The following is a 19,190-nucleotide window of genomic DNA, read 5'->3' as shown; positions in this document are numbered from 1 at the left end:
ACTTGAAATATGCTGATCACAACATTACACATCACATAGCAAATAATTATGGGGACAGAAATCATAGAGTCTGAAAACTGGAGGAAAACCATTCATACAGTGTACAGTGCTGTAAAACACAAAATAAACTACCAAATTTAAAATATTATATAGCCAGGTTAAAAAAATTTTAAAAAAATTAAATTATGCACACAGGAAACATTTATTATTGCTGTATTATTCTTCATTTGGGTAAGATAGCAAGTGTGTGAATATTTTTCAATAATCTCCAGAGACACAGATATCTCAGGCAGCCACAAACCAATAAATTAGAGAAGTTTAGAATGCTTATTTGAGACAACAGTTTTGAAAAGTATCAGCTGCATATGTTTTAAGTGTTCTAGCTTGCTACATATTTATTTGTTTATGACAGTCACACCTGACTGTTCTCCCTTTAGCTTTGTTTACTTTTCCATCAATGTTGAAAAAGTCACAAGAGCAAGTAAAAATATTAAAATTCTCCTTCTATTGCATAACAAGGTACACACATAAGATAATAACTTATATCTTAAATTTAAAATACAATATGTACACAGTCACCCTTTCTTTTTGGTAGGACTCTCCTCTTGGAAGCAGCTGTTCTAAAAGAGGGCATGTGCCCCTGGAAAGGGGCTGCTCATTGCAGCAGACAGCATGGAACATTCCAGGGATGAAGGAGTAAACAGTGGTGCAGGATGGTCAGACAGGGACTTGAGGCAAAAGTCAGAATGGATGGAAATTTAACAATAAGGGCTACCCACAGGGCTTCAAAAGGGAGGGAAAGTTATTCAGGGAGGCCCAGGGAAGAGGAAACACTTCCAAATAGAGTTGATGTCTGGCTAAACCACCTAGGGCTGTTCTTACAGCTAAATTATTTTCAAGTGTATAGGATTTTAAGAGGTTGGTTCTGAGAGCACCAACCCTCCTCATCTTTCCCTCTTCATCCTCCCACATCAAACAAATAAATCAATCCCCAGGAGCTCCTTAAGGTCTGACTGGGGAAAGGCCCATGAATTCTGCAGCAAGTATGCATGGTGACAGGATATGCTACAGAGCACTTGTTTTGAAGACTAACTTTTATAGCCAGATAGAAAAGAATCAGTGAAGTTAGTTCAGTATTAATATATTTTTATATTATCTATTTTCATAAATAATTGTAAATTAGCATTTTCAACATCACTTCAAATTAATATGCTGACATTGCACAGCCGTTTTTCAGTGTGGCAGTACATTTTTCACCACTGAATGTGAAAAATGGGTTCTAGATTAATGGTATGGGTAAATACCTTTTTCACATATCTACAACTCAGTTAAATGTAGAACTCACTGCAACAGGAAGTTACAGAAATCATAGACATAAATTCTTTAATAATGACAAACTCATTACTAAATAGTTCATTATTTCCTGTTAAACTTCGTGTTCCAAAAGTGTATTCCAGCTCTGCATGTTCCTAAACCTGAAACTGCTACAAAGAGAGGGGTTCTTGTAAAAGAAACATTGTGTAACTGCTTTGCTTTTGGTAAGATTTTCTTAAGCTATCTCTCTGATACCAGGTACAAGACCAGATGCTGTGTGATGTATTTTGGGGAGAGAAGCAGTAGCAGGATTTTGACAGAGATGTTGGCAATTAGAAAGATGTGGGCAGAGGACTGCACTTATGTTAGGGGTTAACAGATGCAGGAAAAGATGGCCTAGCATTAGAAATGGAGATATTTCATTGCAAATGGAATTATGGAATAAGTTTTCAATGTTTTCTTTAACATCTCTTTTCTCTGATGGTTCTTTTCTGTCTGTTGGTTCTGAATTGTTTTTATGTCCAGTAGCCCACTTTCTGAGATGCATCTCTGCTCTTAGCAATACATCCTGCTCTTGTGATTATGGTCCAAGAGTGCTGATTCACTGCTGTTTTCTCAAACCAAATCATATTAAAAAGTATTACCTCTGAAATAAAGACTATTATACAAAGTCATCATGTCTCACAGTGCAGTTTAATTACACAAAGATAACTACCTATATATCCACCAAGTTGTGAGTACATTTTGTCCATGAGCAAGTAAACAGTCTGCTTATTCTCCATCTACCCTTCCCATCATTTTTTAGAAGAAAATACATTCATATCACAACATTGAAGTATATTTTTATTCATGTATGACAAACATTAATAATAAAAATAATGACACAAATGAAAAGCTGAGTAAGATAATTTGGTGTCAAAAAAGAAGGTTATAGCATCCTGTTTGCTTTGATGTGTGCTGGTTAAAGTAAGAATTCCATTAGTAATAAATCTGCTAACCTAACTGCAATGTTAGGTTTTCCTCTTTCCTCTACTTTCAATTTCATTATTTGCTATTACTTCTGTGGTTTTGTTCCAATTTTTCCATGTCACCACTATAATATTTTAGCTAAGAACAATCACTCACAGATCAAATAAGCAAACAAAGTGCTGTTGGAACATCTCAAGAGCACATGACCAGCATGACTTCACAGGAATTATTCTGTGTATGTAAAAGTTCTGCCTTGAGCTAAATGGCAGAGGAAAGCTATGTTTAGGACATTTGTAGAAAATGAAATGCTTCTAAGTTTTGTCATTCCTATCGTTCTAAACACCCATTATTTACTTGAAGCTTATATTTCTCAGGTCCAGAATGTCAACCTTTTATTTCTGCTTGAGCAAATGCCTCACTTAGGAAGAACAACTGGAACAGCTTCTGTGGGAAGCAGCCTACTGGAGTGAAAACTGGGCTCATGCCATTTAGCTTTAGACATTTCATTTAGGTGCCTGAACTTAAATATTTATTTACTTGACTCTTTCTAGCCAGGTTACCAGCCTGAACAACCCTATTACAGTTTCTTTGAATTCTCATTGACATGAAAAGAAATGCAAGCAAATAGACAAGTATTTAGCTATCAAATGTACCATCTAAAGTTAGACATTGCACACACTTCCCAGTTGTGACTGTATTATACAACATCAGAGATGATGTTACATAAAGGGTATTTTCTTTCCATTTCATTCCATGAGCCCAAGATACTGAAGACTAGTAAATGGTCTCATTAATTAAAAGACTGAATTATAATTTATTTGGTTTGACACAAACAAAGGTGATCTGCACACAAGAAATCACTACATTTCATAAAGAAGAAAAATAGCATTTAGTAAAGTACGAACATTTTGTTTTATCTATATTCTTAGGGGCATTATTTTAAAAATGAATGAGAGATAAAAATGAAAGATAATACATATATAAAAATGTAATTTTCATGTACACATATATAGTACATTAAAGAAGCAAGACAATCTATAGTCATTTTGAAAGTGATAAAATCAGCCACACTCATTGTTTGCTGTTGAGCATCAATAATCTCACCCTTTTCCAACTGCAGTGTGCTGCTGCAGCTTCATTTAATCACAGAGCCTTGAAGCAGCTCCCTTCTGCCAATCCTTGCAGCCGCATTGCTGCTTTCAGCTCCCCATCTAACACACAAGTACATCTCAGTGTGCAAAAACTGCACCAAGGGAACACAGGAGGAAGAAAGAAAATCGTTCCTTCAAAAGGCCTGGCAGAACATAAAGCTAGAGATGTAGATATAGGCTCAAATTCCTTCCAATTATATTTTTTCTGCTGTTGATTCTCATAAAATATATACGCAAATATATTCTTAGCAAGTATTGAGCTTTAAAGAGTGAGGGGAAAATGCAAACCCCAAAATGGCAATCTGCATTAAAACTGATGTCTGCAAAACAGGAGATCATGCTAAATTAAAAAAAAATAAAGTAAAATCTCATTACCAGTAAGCCACTTGCTGAGATAGTGAGTCCTCTCAGAGCCTACTGTGCCTTTTAATATTGAATTGTCTACTCTGGAGTGCAAAGGAGGGAGAGAAAAGAGGAGAGGAGGATCCTCGATTTCATTAGATTTTGAATTTCCCTCTGGAGATGCCTATCTATCTTCCTTGACAAGATCAGAGTCTTAGAGCTTCACTTGGCTTCTTTCAAAGCTATAAACAGAACGTTCAGGAGATTGAAAGACTAAAGAAGACCCATGTAAGCCATGGAAGACTGTAAAAGAGCAGGTACCCACGTTGTTATGTTATTCATTCATAAGCTAAGAATTCTTATATTTACACTGTTCATACTGAGGGTAAAATAAAAAATAGACACTTTCAATAGAAAACTTTGGGTCAGACCCTGACTTTTTTTTTAAATTGATGTAGCTCCACTATGAGCATCATGTTATTTGGGTTAAAAAATCATCTGAAAATGCAACAATTAGTTGGCAACAGTAAGTTTCATTTGCAAAATCCAAAGAACTCTATAGCAAGAAAATGGAATGTTCTACCATTATCTATCTTGAGAAGCAAGTGTAGTGAATATAATTCTCTACAGTCTAAAATGCAATATAATTTGCATCGATTAAAAAAAAAAAAGAATGCTAGGTGGCTGAAAATGCCAATGATCTGAACCAGTAAATTTTTACAGCCAACATACAAAAGCCTTCAGGACTTGCATGCAGTGTAGGACAGCACCATGTAAGACATGCTATAACAGCGCACACTGGTAATGCCATTATTACCTTTCTAGTGATAACACCATGAATAGGAGGTAGCTTTCATTAAATTGTTGATCCACACCAAAATGAAAGTTTTTCATGGGCATTTTTGACTAAGCACTAATAATGCAAGTGGAGAGGTTTTATATGTACATATACTTTTCGAATGGGATTTTGTATTGCATTGTTTCTGTGATGTAGTACACGTAAAAATAAGCCAGCTTTCTACAATAATACTGTAGAGTACCTCTTTTTTTGGATGAGCCTCTTGTTTTCAAATGCATTTGAAAATGCAGTCTAAGTAACCTGATTTTATATGGAATTATCTAAACGTAGGCAGGGAAAGTTTTACATGAAAACACACTACATAGTATCTTCTACCTAATCTACACCTTTTTTGTAGCTGATGAGAATTCTGCCATTAAATTAGATTTAAAAAAATACTATGACATAGAAAAAGTCCTATTTAAATGTGTTTTAGCCACTGTTTTTTTTTTTTTAATCAACCTATTATTTCTGCTTTTTGAGGGTAAACAAATGTTCTTGTTTTTGCAAAGGATGACCCCGAATGATGAGGAAAGGGGCATCATCTCTAAGTTCCAGCCACACAGCAGACAATCAAGCCTAAGGTAGCTTTCTGCCAGCTGCCTGTTATACTGCTACCTTGGCAGTTGCGGAAGAACACAGCAAAACCAATTAAATAACACAGCTAAGACACCAATTAAATACCTGAGTTTAGAGCCACCCAGAACTCTGCACTTCCATAGCTACACTGCTGCCACTAGAAGAGTTACAAAGATGAGATGAAGTCATGCAGTAACTGCAATATGGACAAAATCAAAATAGGTCACACAGAATTAATGTTGCACTGTGATTGTAGACGACAAACTTATAAAGAACTGAGGAAGAGACAGAAGAAATGAGGAAACAGTGTGGTTAAAACTTAGCAGAAGATGTTACAGCATTCTAACTTTCACTATGCTAGAGATGATTATTAATGATCTGCCAGGCCAAGAAAGCAATGAGGTAGCAAAATATGAAGATGACAGAAAAGAATTGAAATTAATCAGAACAAATAAAACATGAATTTCAGAGATGCCCGGTGAAGTGTACCAAATCCTGTTTTTCTTCTTCTAAGCCTGGAGTGGAACTAAATTTTTAGCATTTTCAGGTGGTATTTTTTACACATCTAGAAAATCAAAACATGAACTGAAGAGAGGAGTGCACTGGGAAATTAAAAAAAAAAACAACAACACACATTCAATCATAAAATTGCTGCCTTACACAAATTAAAAAAAAAAAGTATTTCTGGGAGCAAAATTGGTGACTTTTGCCTATCACAAAAAGTTAACTTATGGATTCAATTATCTACTTTAGCAAACTGAAAATACTGTCATTTTCTGTACATTTGTACACATCAGCTTGTGTTATAATTTGATTACCTGGGCATTTCACCAGTAAATGAAGATTTATTTCCATCTATCGCTTATTACACAACCTTCATGCTTTTGTCTTTCTGAAATAAGAAGCAGATTGTTAAAAACAGGCATGGCCTCTTTCACTCTTTTTTATATATGTCATTATTTTGCCTCCCTTTCACCTCCTTGCTGTATCCATCTGCTTTCTGCAGTGTTGTGCTTAGGACATGCTAAATACGCTCAATTTATGTAAACAGTCAGTGACAGAACTTGCCATGCATGAAAGTAAACACTGATGTATGGCTCTGCCTTAAAAAGGACCAACAGTTAGCTACATGATGTGCAGTGTCTTGTGAAGGAGCCCTGAATGTTTACTCCTACCACAACAGCAACTACTACAGCGACAGTGACAGCGAGGCAGGGCAGCATCACTTGGGTTTTATACTGAAGGGCAAGACCAGTTGAATTTCGTATTTCAGGGGTCGAATGACATTTTAAAGCTAAAATATGTAACATTAACTTCCACGTTAGTATAAGAAGCTTGTGGACAAGAGCCACGGGGGAAGTACGGCTGGCAATGGAAGATGACGCCTACACACACGTGTGACAGCGGCAGGTGGCTCCGCGCATGGGACACCAGTGCCATCACCTTGTATCTGAGAGGAGCCAGATGAGCCTCTTCTCCCAGGAAACTGGCGATATGAGGACAGCGTTGAGCTGTGCCGGGGGACGTTTAGGTTGGACATTAGAAAGAAAATCTTCACAGAAAGGGTGATTAGATAACAGAGTGGACTGCTCAGGGAGGTGGTGGAGCCACCATGCCTGGAGGTGTTAAGAGACCGGACGTGCCGCTCGCTGCCATGGTCTGGTTGACAAGGTGATGTTTGGTCACAGGTTGGACTCGATGATCTCCGAGGTCTTTTCCAACCCAACTGATTCCGTGATTTTGCGATCACCGCGCGCCGCCCGCGCTGCCTCCGCACGCTGGGCCAGCACGGTTCCACGCGTGGAGCGAAGGAGCCGCCGAGCGAAGCGCAGCCCGCCGGGCAAGGCACGGACGACGCGGCTCGCGGGGAGCCCGCGTTCGGCCGCGAGTGACGCCGAGCCCGCCCGGCCGAGCCGGCCGCGGTGCCAGCGCCGACCCCCGCAGCGCTCTGTCCCCCGCAGGGCTCTGCCCCCCGCGGGTCCCGGCCCCGCGCCCCGCCCGCCCCGGGGCTTCCCCGCTCCCGCCGGCCCCGCGCGCATGCTCGGAGCGCGGGGCGGCGCGCGGGGCGGCGGTCCTGCAGTGCGGGGCGGCGGCGGGCGGCGCGCGGGGCGGAGCGGGGGCGCGCACAGGAGCTGCGGCGCGAGCGGCGGCGGGCGCGCACCGAGGCGGCGCCGCGTGTCCCTCCGGCCCCAGCAGCGCGCGGGACCCGGGCCCTGCGCCCTCCTCCGCACCGCGGACAGACCCCGCGCCCGCAGTAAGTGCGGGAGCGACCGCAGGGGGAAAGGGGGGGGATCCGGGATCCGGGCTCCGCACCCGCGAGGTGCGGGCGACAGCCGGCTGCCGGGGTGCCCCGCGCGGAGCTTTTCCTCCCGGGAAGACGGCGGGATGGAGGCGCGGCGGGGCAGAGGCGGGGGCTGCGCGGCCTCGGCGCTGCTCGGCGGTCGGGGATTATCCTGACCGGGAAAGTTGGTGTGCTCGGTCGGTGTGCGGGAGTTTTTCCACCGGCGAGATGGAGGCAAACCGTACCCGCGGCGATTTGCCGTTAACTGGTGGGAGATGGGACCGAATCCCTCACCGATCCGGATGTGAACACCGGCAGCATCCAAAGGAAGAGCTGAGCTGTCGCGTAACAATTTGCTCTTGGAAACGCTTTGGTGGAAGAGGGAGTCTTTGGCGTTCGTGTTCGTTTGAAAAGGGATAGCGAAAAGGGCGTGATTTCTTCCCAGTAGGAAAGGGTAAAAAAAAAAGGGGGGAAAAAAAGACCGTGAGAAACCAAACGCCAGAGCAGCTCTCGCAAGGTCATCACACTCCGGGGAAGGCAAAAGTGCTCCCGATTCATGCGGTCGCTTTGTCGCTTTTCATACTGTCTGGAAGGGGTGTTTTTATTTTATTATTTAATTTATTTAACAGGCGAGGTGTTTGCAGGTGGTAGCGGGGTAGGTGCGGGGCGGAGATGCCGCGCTCCTGCTATTTACTAGGGCATCAGTCGGAGTGAAGATGGAGGTGGGAGGAGATAACAAAAGCTGGTGTGCGATCCTGGGCATCTCCCACACGAAGGCGTGAGAAGGAGGAGGGAAAGAAGACGGCAGGAGAGAGAATTTCGTTTCCAAAGATCAAAACAAAAGGTGGAGCAGGTTGAGGCAGATCGTGAGCAGCCGGGGCGGAACGCGAGGGAGGCGTTTTCCGCGCTGACCCGAGCGGAGCGGAGTGCGGGGGCTCTGCGGGACTCGCGATGTGCGCGGCTGCGGAGGAAGGGAGGGAGGGAGAGAGCGCGGGCGGGGGGCTGCCCGACCGGCGCAACTTTGCGCGCCAGCATCGCTTGGAAATAAGCTGCTCGCATCCGGAGAGACGTGCTGTTTTGTGTGGGGCGAGGGGAGGAACGCCGGCCGGTACCCCGAGGGGTTCTTCGCCCTCCTCTTCCATTCCCCCGCCGCGAAGGACCGGGTCCTGGCTGCGGGGTGCGGGTGCTCAGCCCCGCGGCGTGCACGCTTCCCCGGCGCCCGGGGTGCCGCGCCGGGACACGGGGGCTCATTGCCGTGCGGGGCGCCGCGGGCTTCCCAGCGGCGGCTGCCAGGAGGGGCCCCAGCGCTGCCGCCCTCCCGCCCGGCTCGGTCCCCCCGGGCACCGCGAGCCCCTCGGTCCCCAGCGCTCGTTGCCCTCTGCAGCGCTGCCCGCGCCGCCGGCTCCCCCGGTGCGAGGCTTTTCCCGCCAGCCCGGGGGTGTCCCCACCCCCCGGAGTCCCCCGCTCTCCCCACTGCCCCCACAAGGGAACGCCTCCCTCCTCCCGACCCAGCCAGGCGTGAAGCCAGCCAGCCACCCTTCCTGCATGCAGCCACTTGCAAGGTTCCCCCCGCCCCAGCTTCGCATCCCGTCCCCGATGCCGGGAGCCTTTCCTCTGCTGGCTGCTCCCCCCGGCGCCTCCCTGGCTTGCCCCAGCCCGGGCTGGCTGCTCCGGCCTCCGGCGGGCGGAGAAACCTTCGGGGACTGGGAGGGAAAGGGGAAGGGGAAGGGGGGGCTGTTCTTGCGCAACTGCAGACCCCCCGCTTCCCCGGCCCTGGAGGAGCCTGTTCACGGGCTTTCCGGAGGTGGGACGGGGCTCTCCGCCTTCCTCGGAGCTGGAGCCGGAGCGGGCGGAGCTCCCGCCGCCGCGCAGGTACCGCGCTCCCAAATCCCGCACGACCCGGAGCAGCGCAGCAAGGCGGGGAAGGGTTTACCTGCACCGCCAGGCTTTTCGGCTGACAAGCAAGAGTGCAGATAACAGCGTGATGAAAACACCTGCCCTTTTCATTAAAATTGAAGGGTGATTACTTGGGCACTAAAGCCATAGCCAGCTATCAAAAGGCCAAATATATGAATAAATTCCGTGTTCTTGTACGGAAGATGTTAATGTAACAGATGGGTTTAAGAGATACTGGTACTTTTCCCAACAATTCTGCTGGAAATATATTTTTAGCAACGATTTGTTATTAGTGTGCCTGTGGATAGTTATTCTCTTCCTTCATATATTGGAAAGTTCAGATCTCAGAGGTATAGCTATTTATTTGTGAAGAATAAAAAGATTGATATATTTTATAACCAGAATATGATATGCAACAGACTAATGGCAGAGAAAAATAAGTGTCTATGGAAGCTCAGTCTTTGTAGAATTCATAATAACTCTCCCTTTCAGAATGCGTACTTCCTAGTAGTTGTTTCTGTGATACATTTTCAGAGTCATTAGTTTTCACTACTACCCTATTACTTGACAGAATGCCTTTCCTTTTTAAAGAACATAGTTCATTTAGGAACATCCATTTGCTTGAAGGATCTACTACAGTGTTCAAACAACACAATCCATTTCAGGTTTGTGGACTGCAATCAATTCTAATTAAAACTTTAATTATGTTTTTCTCCATTCAAACAAAGCATGAAGTAGTGTGGGCTAATGTTGCTGTCAAGGAAAAGTAAGGATACGTGTTCTTCATCTTGGTTATGTGTTATCCCTGCCTTTTAATTAAGGACTGAATCTTTAATCTTGTTATTTATCCACAAACTTTTATGACATAGGGCTGCAGTATTTAACCAGTTTTCTAGGTTGCCATATCTTCTTGCCTGACACAAAAGTATACCTGCACACCGCTGATTTTCCAGCGTGCTTCTTGTTCTGGAACGTCCAGCTATTGCCAGCAGATCAGTTGTGTCGTCAAGCGGCATCTACTCCGGAGTATCACAGCGTTATGTAACAACACAGAGCAAATGCCAGAGATGTCTCTGCCACTGTCAGTCCCGTTGTGCGGTTCCCTGTGTGCCTTCCCCTGCTGTATTGTACCAGAAGAGTCAGAGCTGATACCACCCCACGGCACCAGCCAGAGGGAAACTCTGCTCTGGCCAGAATGCTGAGGCCGAGTCTAACCGGGCTGTGATGGGGCAGGGCAGGGCAGGGAAATGAGGCTGGCTGTACAGGATGGAAGCAGTGCAGTGCTGCTGGCTTTGCTGCTGTTTGGAAAAGGCACCACGTGTCCCAGGGTGCGACATCCTGCTGACTGCAGCGTGTCTGGGGTCTGGGGGCATCCCGACACGCCTTCCAGCAGGGTCGTGCTCCAGAGCTGCAGCACCATTGTGCTGTAACAGACCTCTTGACTTTCTGTCTATACATTCCGTATAGCTGAAGGGAGGACTTCAATCTAATGATACAGGTTCCCTTAGCAAACACATGAATGTGGTGAACTTTGTTGTGGGTGATTATGTAAGTGTTTACATTTCAAGCTGTTGTCCTGGTTCTGTTTTTCAGTTTTGGAATTGAAATGTTATGTCTGTCTGCACAATGAATTCCTAAGCTTTTTTGTGTTGTATCCGTGCCCCATGCTCCCATCTTAGGTATTCAGTTCTGTCAACCTTTGTGGATTTCCATAGATTTCCAGACTTTTATGTCACTTGGCCAAAAAGTGCTGGCTCATCCTCTAATTGTGACTCAAACAGCAATGTACACTAATTGAAGACAGTTAGAAAATTTAAATTATGATAGGCAGATTTGGTTTTTAAAGTCCTAGGAATTGAAACACACAGCACTTACCCTGAGCAGCTGTGCTCCTTGCCTGTAATATTAAACATTGTCAGCACAGGTCTTCATCCTTTTGTTTTTGATAGGTATTGTTTTGACAGTGTGCTTTGGGGCTAAATACCCTTTGTCGTTCGATTGGTCTATAAAGAAGCTTGTTTCCAGGTGGGTTTGATTGCCCATGGATTCTTTGCTTTCTTTAATTTTGTCTTACGTTAAGAGAGAAGAGCACTGTGTGATCTTCCTGCATTATTACTAATGAGCCTAGACCATTTCATCTGTCCCCATTTTCTTTTGGGTCACTGTTACCTGCATTTGCACACTTTTTGCCATTCTCTCCATCCTTGGGCTTTTTCTTCCTTCCTTCAGAGTGTAATTTTATTCCTTCTTTTAGTGCGTGTTCATTGCATCTTTGGATTGCTTTCCACCTTAGCAATTATCTTCTTTGCTGTAAATTCCTTTCTTGGGAAAGAAAGACCATGGTTTACTCCATGGCTTCTCTCCATGGCATTGGTGGAAGCTCTGTGTGGTACAGGAATACAGCACCAGCAGGGAAGGCTGTGAGCATGTGCTGTGCTGGAAGATGTAAGGATCCAGATGGGCTCCCATCACAGGGCGGCGCTTTCTTACCTCAGCTCCAACAACTTGTCTTTGTTCATAGGGAGAGAATCCTACCTTTTGAATTTTATACTCTTGGTCTGAGAGTAATAGCTATAAACCTTTTCAAAGAAAATTGAACAGATGATAGAAAGGATATCATGGAATACAAAATCTTGGAGCAGTGCTACAAATTTTTATTGCTTTTTTAATTATAAAGTGCTAAGAATATATATGTATTTTTTCTTCTTTTAAGTATGTGGATGTTATCCAAAGGGTCTCTGCTTTCAAGAGCTTTTCCACATTTGGATGTGAATGTGACTGAAAGGACAATAATACACTTGTAGGAAATTAAGACAGATTATTAGAGATGGTCTCATAGATGAAAGTTGAAAGACAGTAAGTAGTTTCAAGGAGACAGTTGAAGGAGAAAAAGATAAAAGCCACTTGATAGTCAAATTCACTGATTTGTTTATACAAATATCAAGCTGTTTTTCTTTGTGATTATTCCCCTGAGGAACATAAGGAACAGAATATGTTCAGTAAAATAACTTGTAAAATCACAGCTAATTGAAATAAATTGTGCTTCTTGGGAGTGAAAGAACAACTGCATCCTTTTTTGAACTAAGCATGATGTGTTCTAAAATTATGATATCAAGGACAAAGGAATACACATTACAGATATTGAAGGTTTTCTCCCTGAAATAGGCCCCATGAAGTCATATATATAATCCCAGACTATAAAAAATAATGGAATGTATTACAACTTTCTTAGTTTCACTGCTTTGAAGTATCAGGAGTTTGCTACATTCTCAAGTTTGTCAACAACCTACAAGCTTTGATGTAATGAGAAGTGGTAATTTGAGGTTACCCTGTGTATCTTTTAAGATAATTATAATAAAATATATTTTATTAGGAAGATAAAGAATTTTAAAATCACTTTATCATCACAAAGCCATTTGAGGAAGATTATCTACACAATCTTTATTTAAAAAGTCTGAACTGATGTATGGAAAAAAAGATGTAATGGTAATTCCTTTAGCTTTTACACTAATATAAATATGAGATACTAAACATTTTGGTTAGAATGACCTTTAATCACTTTTGGTTTGAAGCAGATTTAATTTTAAGTAATTGATGACTTCAGAGAAGCATCATTTTTTTCATGAGCACTACTAAATATCAGAAAAAATCATTTTACTTATTTCCTGTTCACTAACTTAGACTTTCTCAAAGTTGTTTTATGAAAATGTCTAAAACCTGAGATTCATAATGATAAGACTTACAAGTGGTGTTGAAATTTTTTTTTTTGGTTCTGTCAAGATATTTTCATACAGTAGTTAGGCATAAAAAATAATATAGTTTAGTTTTAACTCCTGATGAGTTGAATCAACCAATATAATATCAACCGATGGGATTACTTTGGTTGCTCAAACTTGGTACAAGTCAAAATATATACTCAAAAAGAAAACAAGTTCTAACAGTAATTTACAGAATTTTTAGACTAATAAATATAAGGCTCTAAAACTTTTGATGAAAATTACTTTTATTAGTTTTAACTTCTAGCTAAATAGAAAGTTATATGTTAGAGATGAAAGCTCTTAAGTTCATAAATGTTTAAATCTACAGGGGAGATTAATAAACATTTTAACCATGTCTAGCAGAGGCCATAGCATTTGACTCTGCAATGACTTTGCTCTCCTTTTAAATACAAATCTGGGGGAGGGAAAAAAATAATCAGTCTTGATTTAAAGACCATGGAGAATGGAAAATGGTTCTGTATTCTGTCTAGGCTTTTTTAATATTTAATTAACCTTAGTGTTAAATTGTGTTGGTTCTGGACTTAATTACGAGTTCTTGAACAATCAGTCCCAAAAGTAGTTGGAAAAAAAAAAAAAAAAATCTTAACTAGATCAGCTGTTGAGCCTGGTGTGTGTAGAGTACCTATGACTTGATTTTAATATCTGAAAATTATTTCAGAAAGGTAATGTTACTGATTTTTTTTTTTTAATGAAAGTTTCATGTTCCATCTCATAGGAAACATTTTTACTCAAAAGTAGATATTAAGTCATTCACAGTAAGATGGAATCAAATAGCAGTAATGAGCTGTGAATATTATCCTTTTTGTGGACTGCATTTGAGAATATATGTGGTTTAATTAGACTTTATTCAGAATGAAGTAGTCTAAAATTAGAAACTGTTGTTTATAAAAGCTCTTACAATACAGCATATTTCTCTGTACTCTTATCTGCTATATTTAGAAATACAAAGTAACTGAGGACTCTTAGAGAATGAAATCTGAGACATTAGCTAGTAGTTAGAATTAAAATGCTTTTATTTTTCAGTAGAAGTTGGTATATGTAGAGGAAAAAGTTAATATTTTCTAAAGTTAGTGAAAGTGAACATTTAAAAGTTTTTAGCACTGAAAATAAAACCAGCTTATATAGCAGATAATGCTTCAAAAAGTTATTTGTGCAAGTATTGTTAACATTCAGCACTTATCCAGTCAATTTAATTTTTAATTACCAGACTATATACTATTTTTTTAAGCAGTCATTTTTCCTTTTGAACATACATTTTTTAAAACCATACAAATGAACACCAACATTTGTGATTGTTCTTGAAATTCATGTTTTGAATGGCATAAAAGGCTTTCAGTTTGGAGAATTGATAGACTGAAAAGTGGCTTTAGTTTGATGCATGAAATATCTGATGATTTTGCAAACCAGACTGACTTGTACAAAAGGACTGCATCTTCAAATATGTAACAGAGTTTGATCTGGTTTTTTGGGTTTCGTTTTGTTGGCATCCTTTTTGTTTTGTTTTGTTTTGTTTTCTTAATCTGACTTGGATATGTCACAGCAACCACATTGTAAGGTTGAACAATGCTCAACAAAGAGCTCCAGTTGACTTGGAATCTGGTTCCTGCCATCTATGCAGAATGAAAAGAATTTAGAAGAATAGTATGAAATCAGTATGTTAATGTTTAACCTTGTTAAAACTTTATATCATGCATCCTTAAATAGAGTCAAATAATCCATATGCATAAATATTCTTGCCTCCTTCTGCCAGTGAAATCCTAATACACCACTACTACTGAAATGCCAAAGTGCTTAACAGAAGTAGCTTCTAAGACTCAATTTTTCTCCTCAGGTATGGTAAGAAGACCACAAAGTAGCCTTGATCTTTCTTTGTAAATAGGTTTTGTTTGCAAGAGTTGTCCCCCATGCTGGGCAAGTTCTTAGCTATTTAGTTCAATGGCTGTTTTTTATTCATTTTAATTCCTGTTTGGGAAAATAGGATGGTTGGAAGGGGTTGTGATTTTTTTACATTTTTCTCAAGTGTCTGCCACAAAGAGGTGCCACTGGAACACAGATCAGTAAGTAACACTTGTTCCTGCATGGTTTAAGAGGTCAGCATTACTCAATCAGGCTTCCCACTCTGTTACATGAGAATGTAATCCTGAAGTGTCAACAGGTACTAACTGCCTCATGTCTTATCTCAACCTTAGCTTTTACTGATCCCTTTTTTCTTCCCTCTCTGGCTCTGCTTTCTGTGTTTGATTCTGCTCCAAAGGTCTCCTGTTGCCTGAGAGCCTCCTTCTCCCTGATAATGCTGGCTGTGTGTGTTTAACCATGGTGGGTGCTTCCTTCAGCTTGCATTTTAGCTGTGGTTTCTGTTTGTTTTCTAAACTGTGAGCTTTATAAAATAAGGATCTGGCCTTTGCATATGTTCTAGAAAGTGCAGCTGTATGTACAGTGCTATAAGGGTAAATACTTTTATTAAAATTCTAACATACAAGATATATACTGTACCTACAACCTGCACAGAAAGATAGAGTGCAGCATGTACAGGGATTTAATGGCGTGACTTTGAGGCAATCCACGCCTGGTAGCAGCGACTGGGTTTGCCTCCTGCAGAGCTAATTAGGATACATTCATACACATTCTGCTTCCCCCCGTGGGGCTGTTCACTGTGGCAAAGCCAGAGAGTGGAAAGCTGGCTGAGGCATACACTGTCCTCCAGCTCTTGGGCTGTAGTGTAGATACACCCTAGAATAAACAGCTGGGTTTGTATCTGGGTATCTCTAGATATGTACAAAGTCTTGGGTATTTTCAAAGAGAAGTCTGTAAGAAGTCATAGTAGGATGTAAACAGATGTTGGGTACAGCTGTGTTCTTTCTGTGTCTGTCTGCTTTTTCTGTTGAATCATTCTCTTCATTGCCTTAACTCTGTATTGTAGTGCAAGACCCAAGATGTTTTTTGTAAATCTGCAGAGTAGAAACAGCCCATGTATTTTTCTTTTTTTTTTCCATGGGATATGGAATTTTGGGGTAGGAAGATTCAATATAGGCAACTGAAAATGTTACAATAATTTAGCATAACATTCACTGTGGTTTTTATTCCTGCATAGTGCTGTAAATAGTTCTATTGTATGTACCCATCATCTAATGCCATAATGTCTATGTTATCAATTTGCTTAACAAAGCCTATCAGTGCAAGTCCTTCAGTTACAAAGTGGTTTGCTCTCTTTAGATGAGAACGAGCTAGAGAACTGTTGGCTAGTTACTTCTATTGTTTGTGAGACACATTATTTTAGATTTCTACCTTCTTCAAATCTTTGTAACCAACTGTAGATTTTTTCATAATATGCAACTATAAATAAATGAAAACAGTGTGAAGAGGTTCTGAATTGTTGTGTGAAAAATCTATGGTATATATAAAATACAAGAGTAATTTTTGTTTCAGTATCAAATGGTCCTGTCATTACTTTGTATTGCTGTTTTAATGTTGTTGAATTAAAACTACTCAATTTAAAATAAAAAATCACTGCAACTTCATGTGCATCAAATACATGAAAAATGACTGTCTGACTATGACTTGTGTTTTAGTGGGTGTTTTGCGTTGCACAGTCGGCTGAGGAGGAGACAGAGATATTTTCTAAATTGCCCTTTCTTTCCATATAAATTGCAAGGTCTTGCAGTATGTGACTCATTTCAGCTGCTAGCATCTCCCTGTTGCCAACAGGAGTGTATTAGTGAAGACCAATAACAATATATCAATGTCAGCTCATCTCTAGATAAAAGAAAGAGTTCATGAAATGTTCAAGGTTGTTCTGGTGTTATATGTAACAGGGATAGCTGGAGATTGTAATTCTTGTATTGCCCAGTAAACCCAACCATTTACTGCTTACAGTATTGATATATTCAGAAGGTCTTCAACATCTAAAGGTGTGTGAGACAACTAACACATTCCCTTATTTTTCTAGCTCAGCTTTTTGTCTCTCTAACTTATGAGATTCTCTGTGAAGACCTACACAGCAACTTACAGCCATTTCAGTCTTGCACTTCTGTTTTCCTTTGAAAATACCTTCAAGAAGTTTGCAGAAATGAGCATTTTTGGCTTGTTCTGAATGAACAAAGTTAGTGATGTCACTCTGGGCACTTGACTAATGAGGTTCTCTTGCATAACCATTGAGTCTGGGAAAAAGAAACAAACAAACTAAAAAGGGAGTGAATCATACAAGTCACAAAAGCAAAGTCACCATCTGACAACTGTGCTATGCTACTTTGCCATGCTTCAAAGATTCAAATTACAGTAAAAGTGAGTTAGATGTGGTTGTACAGTGAAAAGAGATGTGTGCCATCAGTGGGCAGTGGCATTAGCAGCACTGTTGACAAATACTGACATTAGGAAATCTTTAGGAACACATGGAAAGATGGCTTGATGGTCATTATTAAAAATTACCATAGAGTTAGATGTGGAGATTTCTGGATAAATCCCTTCCTGGAGTAACTAGACCAAAGTCCAAGGCCATACAAATGTAAGGACTCTGTAAGGACAGATTAAAAGGCCATACAAATGTAAGGACTCATTCTCTGAACTGATCTGTCTGATCCCTACTGGAAAAAAATTGGATCAAGGAACGGATTTGAATAGTGTAGAGTACATGCTGAACCACTAAAACACGTCTGTGAGTGACTAGATTTAAATACATGGGGAAATCTGTTGCTTTGAACACACAGAGTTGACTAGAAATGTAGGTGTAAGTGTTCGGCAAGCTTTTAGCCTAAAGGAGATGAGACTTGGGGAAAAGGAGAAGGTGTGATCATGAATCATGTCAGAGATGTAGGCAGGATCAGATCTGTGAGGATTTCAGTGCTAGGGAGATTCATTTTAAATGAATCAAAAAGGAAGGGGGGAGCGAGGAAAAAGAGTAGGATAACATTTGAAGATAGCAGAAGGCAAAGGTGTCAACATCTAGGAAACACTGAGGAGTGGAGTCTCTCACGAAAAGGGTGATTAATATGAAAAGTACTAACAGATACACCACTTTTTGTGATTTTTTTAGGTGTTGTGAGAAAGCTTCACAAGGAAAATTTGAATTTGCAGGAAACATTTAATAATAAAACAATCTGATTCTTGCCACTTTTCTCTGAACTGCTTCTCCTGATGTAATGACAGACAAGCTGTCTCAGAGCTGTACTAGGGCATACTCAGAAGCATCTGAGTTAGGTGCTCAGAGGAAGCCCCTGCTGAACTGCCAATGACTGCCTGAGCTGTGATAACTTTTCTTATACTGTGTGTCAGATGAGTGATAGATGTAGCTGTTGGAGAAAAGGAAGGAGAATTGAGATGGCTTTAAGTCACATACAAGTCCTAAAAATGACCACAGAAACACCCCCAGTTCAGGCTCTCTCTGGTGGTGAGCTCTGTGTGGGTGCAGGGGAATTTGCTCATCCAAAGGCATTTGGGACGTGAAACTAAGTGGGGGAAAGGATTGAAAAATAAAATGTGAAGTATTTGCATAAGACTTTATATGTTCTCTCATCATATGATTCATTGATCTTATGACTGAACAGCTGCTCTTAAAAATTCTGCTTTTCTGAAGTAAAAACCTGTTTGGAGAGCTGATTTTGAAGAATTTATGTGACAAGTTGCTCATTGTTTTGCATTTGTATTTATGTGCCATGTAATTTTTCACTGCTGATGTCAGTTTTGAATGGGGTTTGGCAACTGCAATATTGTCAAATTTATAGAATTTAACATGATTTCATTTACTTACTATTGTGTGATGATGATGCAGAAGGCAGTAACATACCTTGTCCAAGAGCTTTTGGAGAATTGATGGCAAAGCAGAGGATGGAATCCCAAACCCTTATTCTCAGAGAACTGTAGAACCTGTTTTACTCATGTGCCTTATCACAGTGCTATAACTGAAGTTCCTCTCATGGGAGGAGCTTAGTTACCACTGATAAATTTAAAGAGGCTGTACAAAACCTCAGACAATTTTCTAATTGTTACAAATCAAGGTGGAAAAACATTTGGCAACCTGTGTAAATTTTTTGCCTCTAAGTATTTCA

General features: G+C 41.0%; 1 protein-coding gene across 1 annotated transcript in view; it reads left to right on the top strand.

Moving 5' to 3' along the window:
* Positions 1–7,269: 7,269 nt before the first annotated feature.
* The window catches only part of VSNL1 (visinin like 1), an 85,204-nt gene continuing 73,283 nt past the window's right edge, over positions 7,270–19,190 (top strand). The window contains exon 1 of the mRNA XM_058835019.1: positions 7,270–7,447. The gene's annotated coding sequence lies outside the window, so the exon portion shown is untranslated. The remainder of the gene's footprint in view (positions 7,448–19,190) is intronic.

Source organism: Poecile atricapillus, chromosome 3 (assembly GCF_030490865.1).
Source record: "Poecile atricapillus isolate bPoeAtr1 chromosome 3, bPoeAtr1.hap1, whole genome shotgun sequence".
NCBI classification, from domain to species: Eukaryota; Metazoa; Chordata; class Aves; order Passeriformes; family Paridae; genus Poecile; species Poecile atricapillus.
Note: the sequence above shows the minus strand (reverse complement) of the source record. Positions and strands in the feature narration are given on the sequence as shown.